This window comes from Balaenoptera physalus (genome assembly GCF_965194825.1).
Source record: "Balaenoptera physalus genome assembly, chromosome: 14".
NCBI lineage: Eukaryota > Metazoa > Chordata > Mammalia > Artiodactyla > Balaenopteridae > Balaenoptera > Balaenoptera physalus.
Window position 1 is genome coordinate 40947228 of NC_138893.1, and position 15307 is coordinate 40962534.

At 40.4% G+C, this 15307-nt stretch overlaps 2 long non-coding RNA genes across 2 annotated transcripts in view; one reads left to right on the plus strand and one right to left on the minus strand.

Moving 5' to 3' along the window:
- The window catches only part of LOC309642191, a 378428-nt gene that overhangs the window by 200431 nt on the left and 162690 nt on the right, over positions 1-15307 (plus strand). Inside the window, exon 2 of the long non-coding RNA XR_014253036.1 lies at positions 3280-3346. This is a non-coding gene — a long non-coding RNA (uncharacterized lncRNA). The remainder of the gene's footprint in view (positions 1-3279; positions 3347-15307) is intronic.
- LOC309642188 overlaps positions 1-15307 on the minus strand; it is a 376450-nt gene that overhangs the window by 176289 nt on the left and 184854 nt on the right. The gene's annotated exons all lie outside the window — the stretch shown is intronic.

Sequence of the window (15307 nt, forward strand, 5' to 3'; positions counted from 1 at the left end):
TCATATGATATTTGTCTTTCTCTCTGACTTATTTCACTTAGCATAATGCCCTCCAAGTCCATCCATGTTGCTGTAAATGGCAAAATTTTATTCTTTTTTATGGATAAGTAGTATTGTGTGTATATGTGTGTGTGTGTGTGTGTGTGTGTGTGTGTATACATCACATCTTCTTTATCCATTCATCTGTTGACAGACACTTAGATTGCTTCCATATCTTGACAATTGTAAATAATGCTGCTGTGAACATTGGGGGTACATGTATCTTTTGAATTAGTGTTTTTTGTTTTGTTTTGTTTTTGTATATATACCCAGGAGTGGAATTGCTGGGTCATATGGTAATTCTATTTTTATTTTTTTGATAAGCCTCCATACTGTTTTCCACAGAGGCTGCACCAGTTTACATTCCCACCAGTGGTGTACAAGAGTTCCCTTTTCTCCACATCCTCACCAGCATTTGTTATTTGTGTTCCTTTTGACGTTATTTGTGTTCATTTGGACCCGTGTGAGATGATAGCTCATTATGGTTTTCATTAGCATTTTCCCTTATGATAAGCAACGTTGAGCATCTTTTCATATGCCTGTTGGCTATCTGCATTTCCTCTTTGGAAAATATCTATTCAGTTCCTCTGACCATTTTTTAATCAGGTTATTTGTTTTTTTGATCTTGAGTTGTATGAGCTGTTTATATGTATTGGATATTAATCCCTTATCAGTCATGTCATTTGCAAATATTTTCTGCCATTCAGCAGGTTGCCTTTTGTTTTGTCGATGGTTTCCTTTGCTGTGCAAAAGCTTTTAAGTTTAATTAGGTCCCATTTGTTTATTTTTGCTTTTATTTCCTTTACTTTAGGAGACAGCTCCAAAAAAGCATTGCTGTGATTTATCTTCAAACTATACTACAAAGCTACAGTAATCAAAGCAGTATGGAACTGGCACAGAACATACACATAGATCAGTGGAACAGGACAGAGAGCCCAGAAATAAACCCACACACTTACAGTCAATTAATCTCTGACTAAGGAGGTAAGATATACAATGGAGAAAATACAGTCTCTTCAGTAAGTGGTGTTTGGAAAACTGGACAGCTACATGTAAGAGAATGAAATTAGAATATTCTCTAATACCATATGCAAAAATAAACTAAAAATGAATTAAGGATCTAAATGTAAAGACACATACTACAAAACTCCTAGAGGAAAACTTAGGCAATACTTACAGTTATTCTTAATACGCTTTTCTTTTAACTGTTATACTAGTGTTAAAAGAAATTTATACACCACTATTATCATATTGCATTTTTCTGTATTTGTCTATATACTTACCTCTACCAGTGACATTTATAATCTCATGTTTTTGTGTTGCTGTTTAGGATTTTTAAATTTCAGTTTGAGGAACTTCCTTTAGCACTTCTTGTAAAGCAGGACTACTAGTGACAAACTCTCTTAGTTTTTGTGTATCTGGGAATGATTTTAGTCTCTCCTTAATTTCTGAAGGACAGTTTTGATGGGCATATAATTCTTGGTTAGCAGGGTTTTTTCTTTTAGCACTTTGAATATATCATGTCACTCTGTCCTGGCCATCAAGATTTCTAATGAGAATATTGCTGATAGTCTTATGGTGGTGGGTGGGTTCTTTTTATGTGATGAGTTGCTTTTCTCCTTCTGCTTTCAAAGTTTTCTCTTTGTCTTTGACTTTGGACAACTTGATTATAATATGTCTCTGTGTAGAACTCTTTAAATTCAACCTATTTGGAATCCTTTGGACTTCATGAATCTGGATGTCCATTTCCCTCCCCAGATTTGTGACGTTTTCAGCCATTATTTCTTTAAATATATTTTCTGATCATTTCTCTTTCTCTGCAACTTCTGATAATCCCATAATACATATGTTGTTTCTTTTGGTATCCCATAAGTCCTGTAGGCTTTCTTCATTCTTTTTTATATTTTCTTTTTGTTTCTTTGACTGGATAATTTCAAATGATATGTCTTCAGATTTGCTGACTCCTTCTTCTGCTTGATCAAGTTTGTTGTTGAAGTCTTCTATTAAACTTTTTGGTTCCGTCATTGAATTCTTCAGCTCCAGAATTTCTGTTTGGTTCTTTATGATTTCTGTCTCTTTTAAAATTTTTCATTTTGTTCACGTATTTTCCTGATTTTGTTTAGAGACTACCTGTGTTCTCTTGTAGCTCATTTAGCTTAAGACAATTATTTTGAATTTTTTTGTAAGACAATTTATAGGTCTTCATATCTTTGGAGTCAGTTACTGGAGAATTATTTAATTCCCCCAGTGGTGTAATCTTTCCCTGGTTGTTCTTGTTCCTTGGATTCTTGTATTAGTGTCTGCACATTTTACAAAGTAGTCACATCTTCTGTTCTTTATGGAAAGGCTTCTGGAGGGAAAAACCTTCACCAGTCAGCCCACCTAGAGAGTCTGAGGGTATCTTAAACCTTTTCTATGGATGTACACACTCTACCCCTCTAACTGAGGAAGTCTTAGGATTGTGTGACTTATCTCAATTCCGTAGATCTGTCTTGAGTGCTGAGAGCCACTTATTTTATCTCCCTAGGGCAGTGCCATGAAATGCTGGAGCATTGGGTGCAGGCCCCACTTCTCTCCCTCCCTCCTAAAGGAGATGTATTGGGATTGTACATTTTCTCCCTATCTGGCATGGCCATGCTAAGTACTGAGAGTTGCCCACCCCTTTTCCGTAAGGCAGTGTGTAAAAACTCTGGGACACTGAATGTAAGCTCCACTACTCTCCCTGCTTTCTGAAGGAGCAATCTCAGGGTTGTGTGCCTTCTGCCAATCCCAAATAGTTGATCGGATTGCTAAAGTCCATGCTGGCTCCTGAGACCTGCATGTCATCTATGGGGGCACATTTGTGGCATATGTAGGGACATGTGGCATGCCAGGTGTGCAGGTGAATGCAGGACAGTTGGTGGGGTTTGCAGTCAGCCCATCTGGTGGGGTCCATGCACAGACAGGCCTGCTGGGTAGTAGTGTTTGTGTGTGGGCTGGCTGACTGGTGAGATCTGTGGGTGGGCTGGCTGACAGTGTCCACAGGCCAGCTGGCCAGGCCTGTGGAATAGTTGTTGAGATCCCTGTGCCATTTGCTGTGAACCATGCCCCTTTTCTTTGTTCTTTGCTGTCCCCAAACAATCTAGTTATGCCAGTTCCCTCAGTGTTCTGGGTGAGGGGGGACAGAAGCAGGCTTATCAGGCAGTGCCCTGAAAGACTGGGGAAGCTGCACACTCAGTTCTCGCTCTCTTTATCCCGCAGGAGAAATCGCAGTCTGAGGAGGCCTCTCTTGGTGCTGAGTGCTCCGGCTTGGGTGACAGTGATGCAGGTAAAGTGAAACTATACTTTTTACCCTTTTCAATGCAACTGTTCTCAGGTTTTGTGCTCCATTGGGGTGCTGGAACCTCTCAACTGGACTCCAGAGCTCTCATAAAGGTACATTCATTCATGGATTGTTGTTAAATCAATGTTTCCATCAGGGGATGAGGACTGAGACCTCCTATCCTGCCATCTTGCTGACAGATGATTTTAAAATCCATATGGAAAGGCAAATGGAGTAGAATAGCTAAAACAATGTTGAAAAGGAAGAATGAAGTGGGAGGACTATCACTGCCTATGCTAAAGACTTACTATAAATCTATAGTAATCAAATGTAGGGGTAGACACATAAACTAGTGAAATGAAATGAGCCTCCATAAATAAACCCACATAAATATGGTCAATTGATTTTTAACAAAGATGCAGAGTAATTTAATGGGAGAAAGGATAGTCTTTTCAACAAATTGGTCTGAACAATGAGTCATGCATGTTAAAAAAAAATGTAAAAGAATCTCCACTTAAACTTTGCCACTTTTGCAAAATTTAACTCAAAATAAATCATAGATCTAGATGTAAAATATAAAGTCTTAAACATAAGAGAAAATGTTTGTGGCCAATGGTTAGGGAGAGTTATTTTAACAGGATAACAATAGCAAGATATACAGAAGAAAAAGATTGATAAATTGGGCTTCATCAAAATTTTAAACTTAGGCTCTGTGAAAGACCTTGTGAAGAGAATGAAAAAACAAGCTAAGGACTGAGAGAAAATATTAGCAAATCACATATGTAACAAAAGACATATCTAGAATGTATTTTTTGAAACTATCTACTATTAGCAGTAAGAAAACAAACAACCCAATTAATAATGAGTAAAATCTTTGGATAGATAGGTCACCAAGAGACTATATGGAAGGCAAATAAACACATGAAATTATGATCAACATCATTAGACATTAGGGAAATGCAAATTAAAATCATGATGTGATGCCAATATACTCGTATTAGAAAGGCTAAAATAAAAAAAAATTGATAATACCAAGTGCTGATAAGCAGCTGGAATTCTCGTAGACAGTTGCTCAGGATGCAAAATGCTATGGCTACTTGGGAAAACAGTTTGGCAATTTCTTATAAAGTTAAATGTACACTTAGCCTGTGACTCAGTGATCCCACTCCTAGGTATTTACTTTTGAGACATGAAAAGTTATGTTCACACAAAAACCTGTACACAAATGTTTATACCAGCTCTAGTCATAATAGGCAAAAACTATAAACAACTTAAGTGTTTAATAGTGTTAATAGTTTAATAGGTAATTTGATAACCACATTGTGGTACATCCATACAATGGAATAATACTCAGCAGTAAAATGGAACGAAATATTGAGAGATGAAACAATTTGGATGAATCTCAGTCATTGATGAATGAAAGAATCCAGTGTCCAAAGGTTAGATGCTATATGATTCCCTTTATATGACATTCTCCAAAAGAAAAAATCATAGTGGTGGAGAATCAATTAGTGGTTGCCAGGGTTTGAGGGTGGACAGGGTGTGACTCCAAAGGGAGAAGATGCGTGTGTTTTATTGGCCTAATGGAACTGTTTTGTGCCCTGATTATGGTGGACATCAAAACTATTCCGTCTTCTGGACTATGGTGTCATTTTTGAACCTTGGTGATACATGAGGCAGAGCGTCTTAATTTGGGGGAAGAAAGCTGCTGTTGTTGTTTGTTAAATTTTAAATTGTTTATACATATAAACTTACCCAAGTTTGAGTATGACCTTTTTCAGTACTATTGCTAAGGAGGTTTTTATTCCCTATGACATGCTTGACAAAACGCTCCATTTGTCACCCTGGGAATGTTCGCTCCTGCTGTGTACAAGGCAACGGGGACTCTGCCTCTCTCTGTTCTGCTGAGAGCACTGAGTCCTCTGAGGCGTAGTTTACCTTCTCACTTCAGTGCTTGCTGCAGAGCTGGGGTAAATGCATATGTGGTTCTGATGTCTTTTCCCTGACAAAGTAACTTCCCAATTTCAGTCTGAAATATACTACCCCATAGAGCAGAATCATCAAATTGCAGTAGCATCTCCAGTGTGCCAATATGTTTTTAAACTCCTTCTTCAATCCATAGCATTCTTACATCATTCTGATTTCTCAGTTTTATATGCAACATGTTGAAGCTACAAAGACAAGCACTCAAATGTTCTCATTCTAAGTAAACAGTCCATGGGGCTTGGGTTTTTCTCTGATGCTTTCTAGTGTCTTCCAGCACATTTAGGGATCTCTGCTACAGCTGGGAACAGAATCTCAGTACTCAAATGTCCATTAGGTTACATTTCTTCTCAGATTAATTTGTACGTTGCAACTATTTAATGGCATATATAATCCTAATGAGAAAGGAAGATATAAAAAGGATAAGGTAGCTTTAACAAACTCATTGAGGGGTGTCAGTTGCAATTTAAAAGAAACCCTGTATACATTTTCTTTCCATCTCCTTCTCTTTTTTTCTTCCTTTCCTTCTCTCTTTCTTTCACCCTACCTTTATGAATGTGTTAAACATGAGTTCTACCCTAAACTAAAAGCATTTTTGAGAAGTAACTGTTAATGTCTTTTTAACACCTGGTCAAGTTTCAGGATTCCTCCTTTCACTATTATGTGGCTTAGGACAACTAATCCTTGGGCATGTGCTTGCGCTTTGGTGCTTTAGAAAAAGATTAGAAAATATGGGGAGAAGAAGCTTCTGCTTCTCTAAAGCTAGGCACTTCTAAAATCTCCAACGCAGATTCTGTCTAGGACATCATTATCCCAAATTGAGGATTAGCACCAGTTTGTAAGATGCCAAAGATGAAAGGTACCTCAGGATTGAATCATACTCTGGTGACTGGGCAGAGAAGCATCATGTTCGTGCTTCTGGAACTACAGAAAGTCTATTTACTCAGTTTAACAGCCATGGCCATAATCTTGTCATGAACTCTATTCCATGCCTGAAGAAGTCTTTAGAAGCAATGCCCTGAAAGAGGGTAAACCACATTTTCTCTGCTCACTTGCCATGCTGAGTCTACTCCCGTGGCAGTGGTGCCCTCTTCATTCATTTCCCTTAAGGCTCTGAGGCTCAGATGTCCCCTAAAATAATTTGTTTGAAAGTTTTCTTTTCTACTGATTATTAAGCCATGTTGTAATTAGAAAGGAAACAGCAAACAGAATTACTTTCAGGTGTGTTCCTCCTCCCGCTTCTTATTGTTGAACAGATTTTTTTTTATGAAAATTACAATCATTATGCACTTTTGTGTGCATATTGCCTTCGTTTCCTCTTAAATGAAAGTCCATTCTCATTGAAAAACATATGCTATCGTAAAGTATACATAATGCGAAAAAGTACAAAGAACAAAGTGAAAATAATCTCATAAGATCGCACCAACTAGAGAAAACAATTTTCAGTGTTTTCATGAACGGTAGACCAGGTGTTAAAAACAGTAGTTTTTGCATTTAAAAAGCCATCCTGGATTCGGTGTGGTTGGGTTATGGCGTGTGGGCAGGTGTGAGGGGAGGAAGAACAGGCAAGAACTGCCATTAAGATTTCTCTCCAGTTAAGAAGTACCAAGGAAACCACATGTTCAGAGGAGAAGGGAGGGAAATTGAGAGGATAGTGCAGGTGTGTGTGCATACATGTGTGTGTACGTGTGCGTGGGTGTGTGTGTGTGTGTGTGTGTGTGTAAAGAAAGGAGGGAGCATGGAGTGTGCTAGAAATGGATGAAGGTAGGTAAATCCAGACAGCAAGTACAGTTAGAACCAGCTTGTGAACAGAAGACTTTGCTCTTTGGCGAGGTTTCCTAGGGCTGATACAGCAATATCATCCACAGGGCTGCCCCATGTCTGCTCAACAACAATTTGAACGTTTTTGGGAGGAACTTCCTAAATTAAATTTGTTAAGTCTATGCATTGAGATTACTAATTAACTTCAATTGAAAATGTCTAAGTGGGCTTGGCTGTGTGTCTACACATGTGTGTGTATTTTCCATGGCTAAACCAATCAACTGAGATGCAGAACTATTGCTTGGGTCTTAATTAGAGAAACAGAGTTCACACAGTTTGTCAGCTTCTCCCTGGGGAGTAGGGCTCTTAGACCCTTCACTCTTGGCCAAGTCTCAGGCATGTCTATGCTGGGTTTATCCTTGAGTCCAGAGAAAGCCCACAACCTCCTTTGCAACTGCGCCCAGATCCCAGGGTGCAGAATCGTTGGCCCTTGATGCTTCATTGAAATCCATAGAGGCCAAGAAGCAGAAACCAGCATATCCACTTGGAATACCAAATATCGATAGTTCTGTTTTACTTCGCTTTTTTCCCCCTTCCCTTCCCCTAGGAGGCCCCCGCTGCTAAATCACAAGGAACATAATAAACACATCTTAGACTTAATCAATTTCAGACTTTCTGGTCTGTTTCCTGACTAGTTTGGGTGTATTGAATTTCCTCAGCAGGTTGGGAAGGGTAACAGTGACTTATAGCCCAGGATGGATCTTGACTTCTTACACGAGTGTTTCATCCTTTGTTTGCGACAAATCCAGTAAAGATTGGTTTTGTAACTCTACTGAATGGCTTCTTGCCTGCTAGCTACCCCCAGGCAATAGAGTTTTATCACACTAAGTCACCATAATAAAAATCATTGCCAATGTTTCCCCTGGATAAATAGCTGCTTTTTGACTAAGCTTGCATTTCAGGGGTAAATGGTTAAAGACCTGCGTGTCTCCTATCATTAACAAGTTAGCAGATCAGTAGTTCTATTCAGTAATTTTCTTTGCTGGTATAGACAGTTATAAATTCACATAAATGAAGGAGACAGTTTTCATTTGGAGCCCCTACTTAGCATTCTGTGTTACTGATGCTTGCCAGATAAAATGAAATAAAACCTCTTCGTTTGCTTGGCAAGCAGCTAGATGAGTTTAGTGCATACCCTCCAGCCCCAGTAGTCTTTCCTGGTTACTAGTGTTGGAACTGCTCTGAATTCAGAACACTTTTACTCAGGAGCAAGCTGACCTTATTGGATTTACCTTGTAGGAAGGCACTCCTTGAGTACAAAGAACTTTGACAGAGAGAGACCAGCATTCAGCTGACTATGTGTGGTTCTACAGAAATAATTAGATCTGAATTAGGAAAGAATAAGAACTACTGAACACCAGGGGAAGAAAGGACTGTAAAGAAAGTGCAACCTTCTCTTGTTATAGGTGAGGAAAGTTGGTCCGAGAGAGGGAACTACCTTGTCCGGGGTCACACAGGTAGTCTAACTTGGGGCAAAAGAAAAGGTCCACATACTGGCCTTCTAAGAGATGTGATTCTCTCCGACACCCTTTGCATGAGTTCTTTTGGGTTAGGGTGACAGTTTCCACAATGGACCTGTTAAAAAGAAAAGGCTGCTTGGGAGAGAGCAAACATGAATGCCTTATCCTTCTACTTAGGCAATTAACAAGAGCTCCTTTATCTGGGAAATCACCAAAGACAACTCAGCCAAAAAGATAACATGGAACCTCTCTAACTTCTGTTGAAGTTGGATTCACCCCAAACTTCTGAGACTAATGCCAAGAGAATGAACGAAACCCTGGCAGCTCTCTGCCCTTGCAGAGTGCTGCCCTCGGCTCATCAGGGAGCCCTCCTCCATTCCTGCAGCACTTGGGATTTTGACCAACCCCCTCCTTTTGGATTTTTTCTGTGTAATGATCCCTTAGCTTCTCTGATGCCCTGCTTCTGATTTTTCTTCTCTGGAATTCAGGTCTTCCCCCTAACTTGAACTTAATTCTGTTCTTGATGAGAGACATTTGGGAGGGACTCAGCAGCTCAGCACCTAGTCAGCCTGGCTGCCAGACCCATCCTGACCTTGCCTGGCTTTAGTGACATTTGAGGTGACTAAGTCTCTGACTGATGGATGGAGAACAATGAGATGGTTGCAACTACTTTTTTAAAGGGTTCAAACCACCACTCAATGTGGATCCAGGATGCTGTCTCACTCAGGATTTCCCTCCACAGGGAATTTCTGTGGCTTGAGAACTGGGCATGCCTATCCACCTGGCCAAGTCCGCCCACACCTTGAAAAACAGATGGCTGAGCAGCCAGGAAGTCTCATGCAGGGAGTCAGAAGACGGATTATAATGTTAAATATCCTTGGCTGTCCAAGGCCAAGAAACCCAGAACATGCTGGGCAACTACCAAGGGGAAATACATCTTTGAAGTCTACTCTGAAGGACATAGGACCCAGAGGTTGCCTTTAGCCAGAGAACTGCGGGGTGTATTCCAGCCATCTCCTCTATTTCTAGGACTAGCAATTAGGCTGATCTATGAGATGCCCATGACCTACTATGTAAGAGGGGTAGATAAAAGACCAAGAAAAGAATATCTGAAATCAGCTTTGAACCACCTGATTGTAGCTTAATCTTTCTGTACAAATGTATTTTCTTTTGGCACTCCTTGTTTCTAGCTGAGGCTAGAAGACTTCATGCTGAGGGGAAAGGCCATCTGTTTGGGGAGAATATTGTTATGATTTGTTTAACGGTGAGAGCTAAATGGCTCACTTTGACAAGCTCCAGAGGTTTCTGTAGTTCAGTTGACAGTCTGAACTTAGAAGTGGCCACCTGAGGACCTTGAGACAAAATACCACGCAAGCAAGGAACATAGCCACTTCACCAGGACTGACCTTTTCAGTGTGGCTTTTTGTATTTCATGAAGGACAGAACAAATGCAAAAGGGATGTCTTAGTCAGTTTGGGCAGCTTTAATAAAAATATCATTGACTGGGTGACTTAAACAACAAACATTTGTGTGTCACAGTTCTAGAGGCTGAGAAGTCCAAGATCAAGTTGCAAGCAGATTCAGTGCCTGGTAGGGACTGTCTTCCTGGTTTGCGGAAGGCTGCCTTCTTGTTGTGTCCTCACATGGTGGAGACAGAAAGAGCTCTGGTTCTCTTCTCTCCTTGTAAGGATACTGACTGCATCATGGGAACTCCACCCTTGTTATGTCATCTGAAGCTAATTACCTCCCAAAGACCCCACCTCCAAATGCCATCACATTGGGGATTAGGGTTTCAACATATGAACATTTAGTACATAGCAAAGGATTCAGAGTTTGACTCCAAAAAGCATGAGGGAGGGAGGGAGACAGGGAGAAGCTTTTTGAATGCTAAATGCTGCTGGGGTTTGCCAAAGTAAACGTTGGCCTAATTGAAGAATCAATTTTATTTCTCACAGATCAAATAAGGTAAATTGAATATCCCTATATTGACAATCTATTGCTACAATAATCCTATAGAACAAACCACTCCAAGTCTCAGTGGCTTAAAACAGTAGTCATCTGTTGGTTATATGTGTGGAAATCAGTTATGGGAAGACAAGGTGAGTTCATAGGATAGCAGTTTAGGCTATGCTTGGTTGGACAGTTCTCCTGATCTTAGCTGGGCTCCCTCATGCGTCTGGGCTTGACTGGCTATGGTTGATCTAGGATAGCCTTGCTGGAGACATCTCAGATGACTGGAGACTTTCTCCAAGTGTCTCTCACATCCTTCCAATAGGCTGGCTCAGGTATGTTCTCATAGCAGTTGTGGAGAAGCAAGAGTGAAAGCAAAAAATGTGCTAGTGCTTCCACAAATTTCTGCTTGCATTAAGTTTGGTCAAAGCCACAAGAGGGAGGAGATATGGGGATATATGTATATGTATAGCTGATTCACTTTGTTATAAAGCAGAAACACACCATTGTAAAGCCATTATACTCCAATAAAGATGTTTAAAAAAAAAAAAAAGTTTGGTCAGAGCAAGTGACATGGCCAAACTGAGATTCAGTGCATGAGGACAATTCCAAAGACATGATACAGTAAGGCTATTAACCAGGGTCATTAATGCAGTCGTTCTACAATACCATAGGAAAATCCAGCTTGATCAGTAGTGGTACTGTCAAATCCTTACTGGCTTTAGGCTATTGGTGACATTCAGACAAATTGCACCCATGGGCAATTTGGACTCTACTGCATTGAACATTGTAAGGCTGGGTTTCCCAGGAGAATTCCCACCCACTCTTTCCTCCCAATCTGACTCTAGTTGACTTTCAGGCCTAACAGCAGCCCCTGACTGCTGGAGCAGTTATTCTGCAGTCAGAGCCCAAAGTAAGAGCCCATTATCTCATTGTTCAACATTAGCTTCCTTTCTGTGAGTGTTTGAAGGAGAAGATGAACGTGCAGAGAAGCCCAGAGGATGAAGGGAACTCTATTACTTATTAGTCAGGGTTCTCCAGAGAAACAGAACCAACAGAATGTGTGTGTATGTGTGTGTGTGTGTGTGTGTGTGTATGTGTCTGTATACACATACATACATAAATATACACCACAGAGAAAGAGAGAATATGTACATCCTTATAGTAAATCACTTTATATATAAAATGTTTTATTATAAGGAATTGGCTCATGTGATTATGGAGGCTAAGAAAAGCTGGTGGGGTACTTTCAGTCTGACTCAGAAAACCCGAGAATCAGAGAAGCTGATGTTGGAAAGTCCTAGTCCAAGAACAGGAGGAGACCCAGTTCAACAGCAAGCTCTCCCTTCCTCCACTTTTCTGCTTGAATCGATTCAGTCCCTCAGTGGATTAGATGATGCCCACTCACCCTGGGAAGAGCAATCTGCTTTACTCAGTCTACTGATTCAAATGCTGATCTCATCCAGAAACACTCTCACAGACACATTCAGAAACAACGTTTAACCAAATATCTGAGCACCCTGTAGCCCAATCAAGTTGACACTTAAAATTAACCATCACAGAAACAATAAGTAGAGATTGGAGGGTGAGGACAAGACTACCTTATAAGTTCCCTGGAGACTCTGTGTGTCTGAGGCACAGATTCCCAGAGAAGGGAGGAACCTTAGAGGTCACACCCCTAGTGGCAGTGATCTCCGTGATGCATGTCCCCATAATATATTCAGGGAATCTCAAAATGTGGATTTCAGCCTTTTAGAGTTTGCTGCTTTTTTAAACCTGCATGATATATGGCATCAAAGTTGGGGCAAAGTGTCTGGGTCCGTAATATTGAGGAAGAGACTTGATGATATATTCCGACTTGTCTCTCTCCCTCTCCCTGCCCCACTCCATACAGGGACCTTGGCACACTCAAGGTGCAGCATCCTTAGCCCCTTTGCATTTCCTCTTTCCCAGTCTAGACATTGAGTTGGCTCCATCCTCATGTCCTAACTCGCTACTCTTCTTCCAGCTAGTGCAGAGTCCATTCTGTCTTTGTTCCTCTTACTTGATCCTCTTTTCCTACTTTTTTCTTTTGAGGCTTAGGCTTCACCTCTTTATTCCCAGACAAGGACCTCTTGGCTATTTTCCCATTTAAGGTCGGTGGCAGAGTGATACAGTAGTTATATTCTCTGACCTAGTCCTGAGCAAAGAGGATGCAAGGGGAAGAAAGAAAGGAATAATCTTTGAATATTAGGGCTTTGATGTCACTGGAATTTCACAGATGCTGTATTATGATTTAATCCATCCCTCCTTTCTTTGCAAAGCAGGAGCCTGAAACTCAGTAGGGTAAAAGATTCTATACCTAGATAGTCAATTGCTTGATGGAGCCTGGACTCAAGTCTTTTGACTCCCAGCTCTGAGCTCTTCATCTAGTGATTACATTCAGAGATAGGGAATGTCTTCTCATCTCTGAAAATGTTCAAGCAAAAGACTTAACAACGATTGTATCAAGGAAGTGTTGGATTAATTGGTCCCTGAGGTCTTTCCTAACTCTGAGATTCAGAGACACTGAATCTAACCCCTCAGTATACAGATGAGGCAACCAAGAGAAGTTAAACAAACAGCCCACACCCGCAGGGCTATGATATAAATTGTGGTCTTCTGTCCCTGGTCAGCATTCTTTTCCTGTACTCTCCATCTTAAGTGTGTCTCACTTAGATGAGAACCTGCAGTCTTGGGTGTTTCTCACCTGCAGTAGCTTCACATTGCTTGAATCTAAGTCCTCTAGAGCAGGAGAGAAGATCCTGTGCCCCATATTTGCGTTTGCTGGATTCATTTCAGTTGCTCCTGGGCCAGGAATCCAATTTTTAAGATTTGCTGTAAAGTTGCACAGCAATTATTTGGATCATTTACAGTAATTGATTTGTTTCTTCTTTGTTTTTTTTTTTCTCTTTTTCAATTCCTTTGGAAGAATGCGAATGAAAACACAAAGAAAAAGAAAGCAACTTTTGAAAGAAACACCTTGAATTCCTTTCTCAGATGATGGTTTTCTCATCCCTAATAATCTTCTTTCTATTCCTTAAATTAATACAACTAAATTTTCCCACCAAATATCCTTAATAATGAAGGAGAGTGAGCTTGTACTTCTGGTGTCTGGAGATACAACTCTAAGACCCTCCCCCACTACTTACCTTGAAATTTCTTTGAAGCCTTTAGTCTTTTTTTTTTTTTTAATGGAATTAAACACCCTACGCTCCAACCTATGCAATTTGTTTGTTGGTTGGTTTTTAAGTGTTTCAACTTATATACCATGAACGAAAATGGATTCTGCAGGAAATGCTGCCTTGTTTATCCTATGATATCATCTATCTAAGCTATATTGCCACCTATCCTATTGGGCACTGTCATGAATATTCTTTTTTTTTGATAGTTAAGAAGTAGATGTGTTAATATCCTTTGTAAAGAGGTTGCAGGAAAGTGGGGTGTGAGAGGATGGCCATGTCCCAGGTCTCAGGAGAGTTCCTGGGATGGGTTACCAAGTGTGTGTCCTTGGTTTTGCTCAGGAAAGACTTCAAGAGTGAGCCATAGTAAAATGAAAGCAGAGATACACATTCCATAGGCAGAATGTGGTCTGTCTCAGAGGGTGAGAGCAGCCTAAATGTCCTTGATTAAATAAGTATGCCTTTAAACATCAGATAGGGATGGATGTTGATCTTCCCGTCTTGTCCTTGAAAATCATGAAATCACTAAAGGTTGTATTCAATAACTGTCAATATTTAATCACCCCCAAAGATATTAAAACTACATTCTATCCCTTTAAGGGATAACACCTTCCCCAATAAGTATTTTATATACAGTGTCTTGCTATATTAAGAGCTAACATTTGAGTGTTTTGTTCATAATCTCTCTTCATCCTCATAACTCTGTAAAGTAAGAACAATATCATCAGTTCCATTTTCAAAGATGAATTGCAACCACAAAAGAGTTAAGTCACCTGCCCAAGGTCACATAGCAAGTGAAGGGGTGGAGGCGGGGTTTGTGATGAGACTCAGGCAGTGCACCTTAGAACCACCATAGGTTCTGGCTCCTCTCTACGAGTTTCTGCCAGTTCTCGGCAAATGATTGCTGCTCCAGTTGACAGGCTACCCTCCCCGAAGATGATTGTTCTAGAAGCAAATCCCATGTCTTGTGTATCACAGGACAATTTGTTGTTTCTCATCTGTTTCTCCAGCCAAGGAGACAACCAAAAAGCCCTTTGGCCATTTTCAGATATCCCCTGTCTTTTTAAGAAAAAGGAGATGAAGACATTTGTATCAAAAACAAAAACCAAATCAAACCAAAACAAAAATGCAGTGACTCAGATACTGCAGGAAACTAACCCTGGAGATACTTAAACCAGCAAGGATGAGATCAGAGAAAAGCTCAGGGGGTGTCACATTAAAAACCTGCAAGGAGAAGACTCAGTCATGATGGAAAAGGCTTCTAGGAAGAGAGTTCCCAGAAGCTGTGTTCTGTTGTTTCCTTGCTTTTGTGCTGTGCATTGTCTATGCGCCTGCATTCTCTTCTAACAATTCTTCTGTTAACCCCTTCAGATGCTCAGCCATTTCCCCTGGCTTGTGTCATCAAAGGACATCCTGGCTATTGGGAACAAGGATAGTACTATATCCTTGATCCACTTCTTCCTAGAGATGAGTGTAATTTTCTCCAACACTATACCCTTGAACATGGAGATGTCTGTCATCATGCCACCAGCACCCCAAGAAAGGGAGCTTTG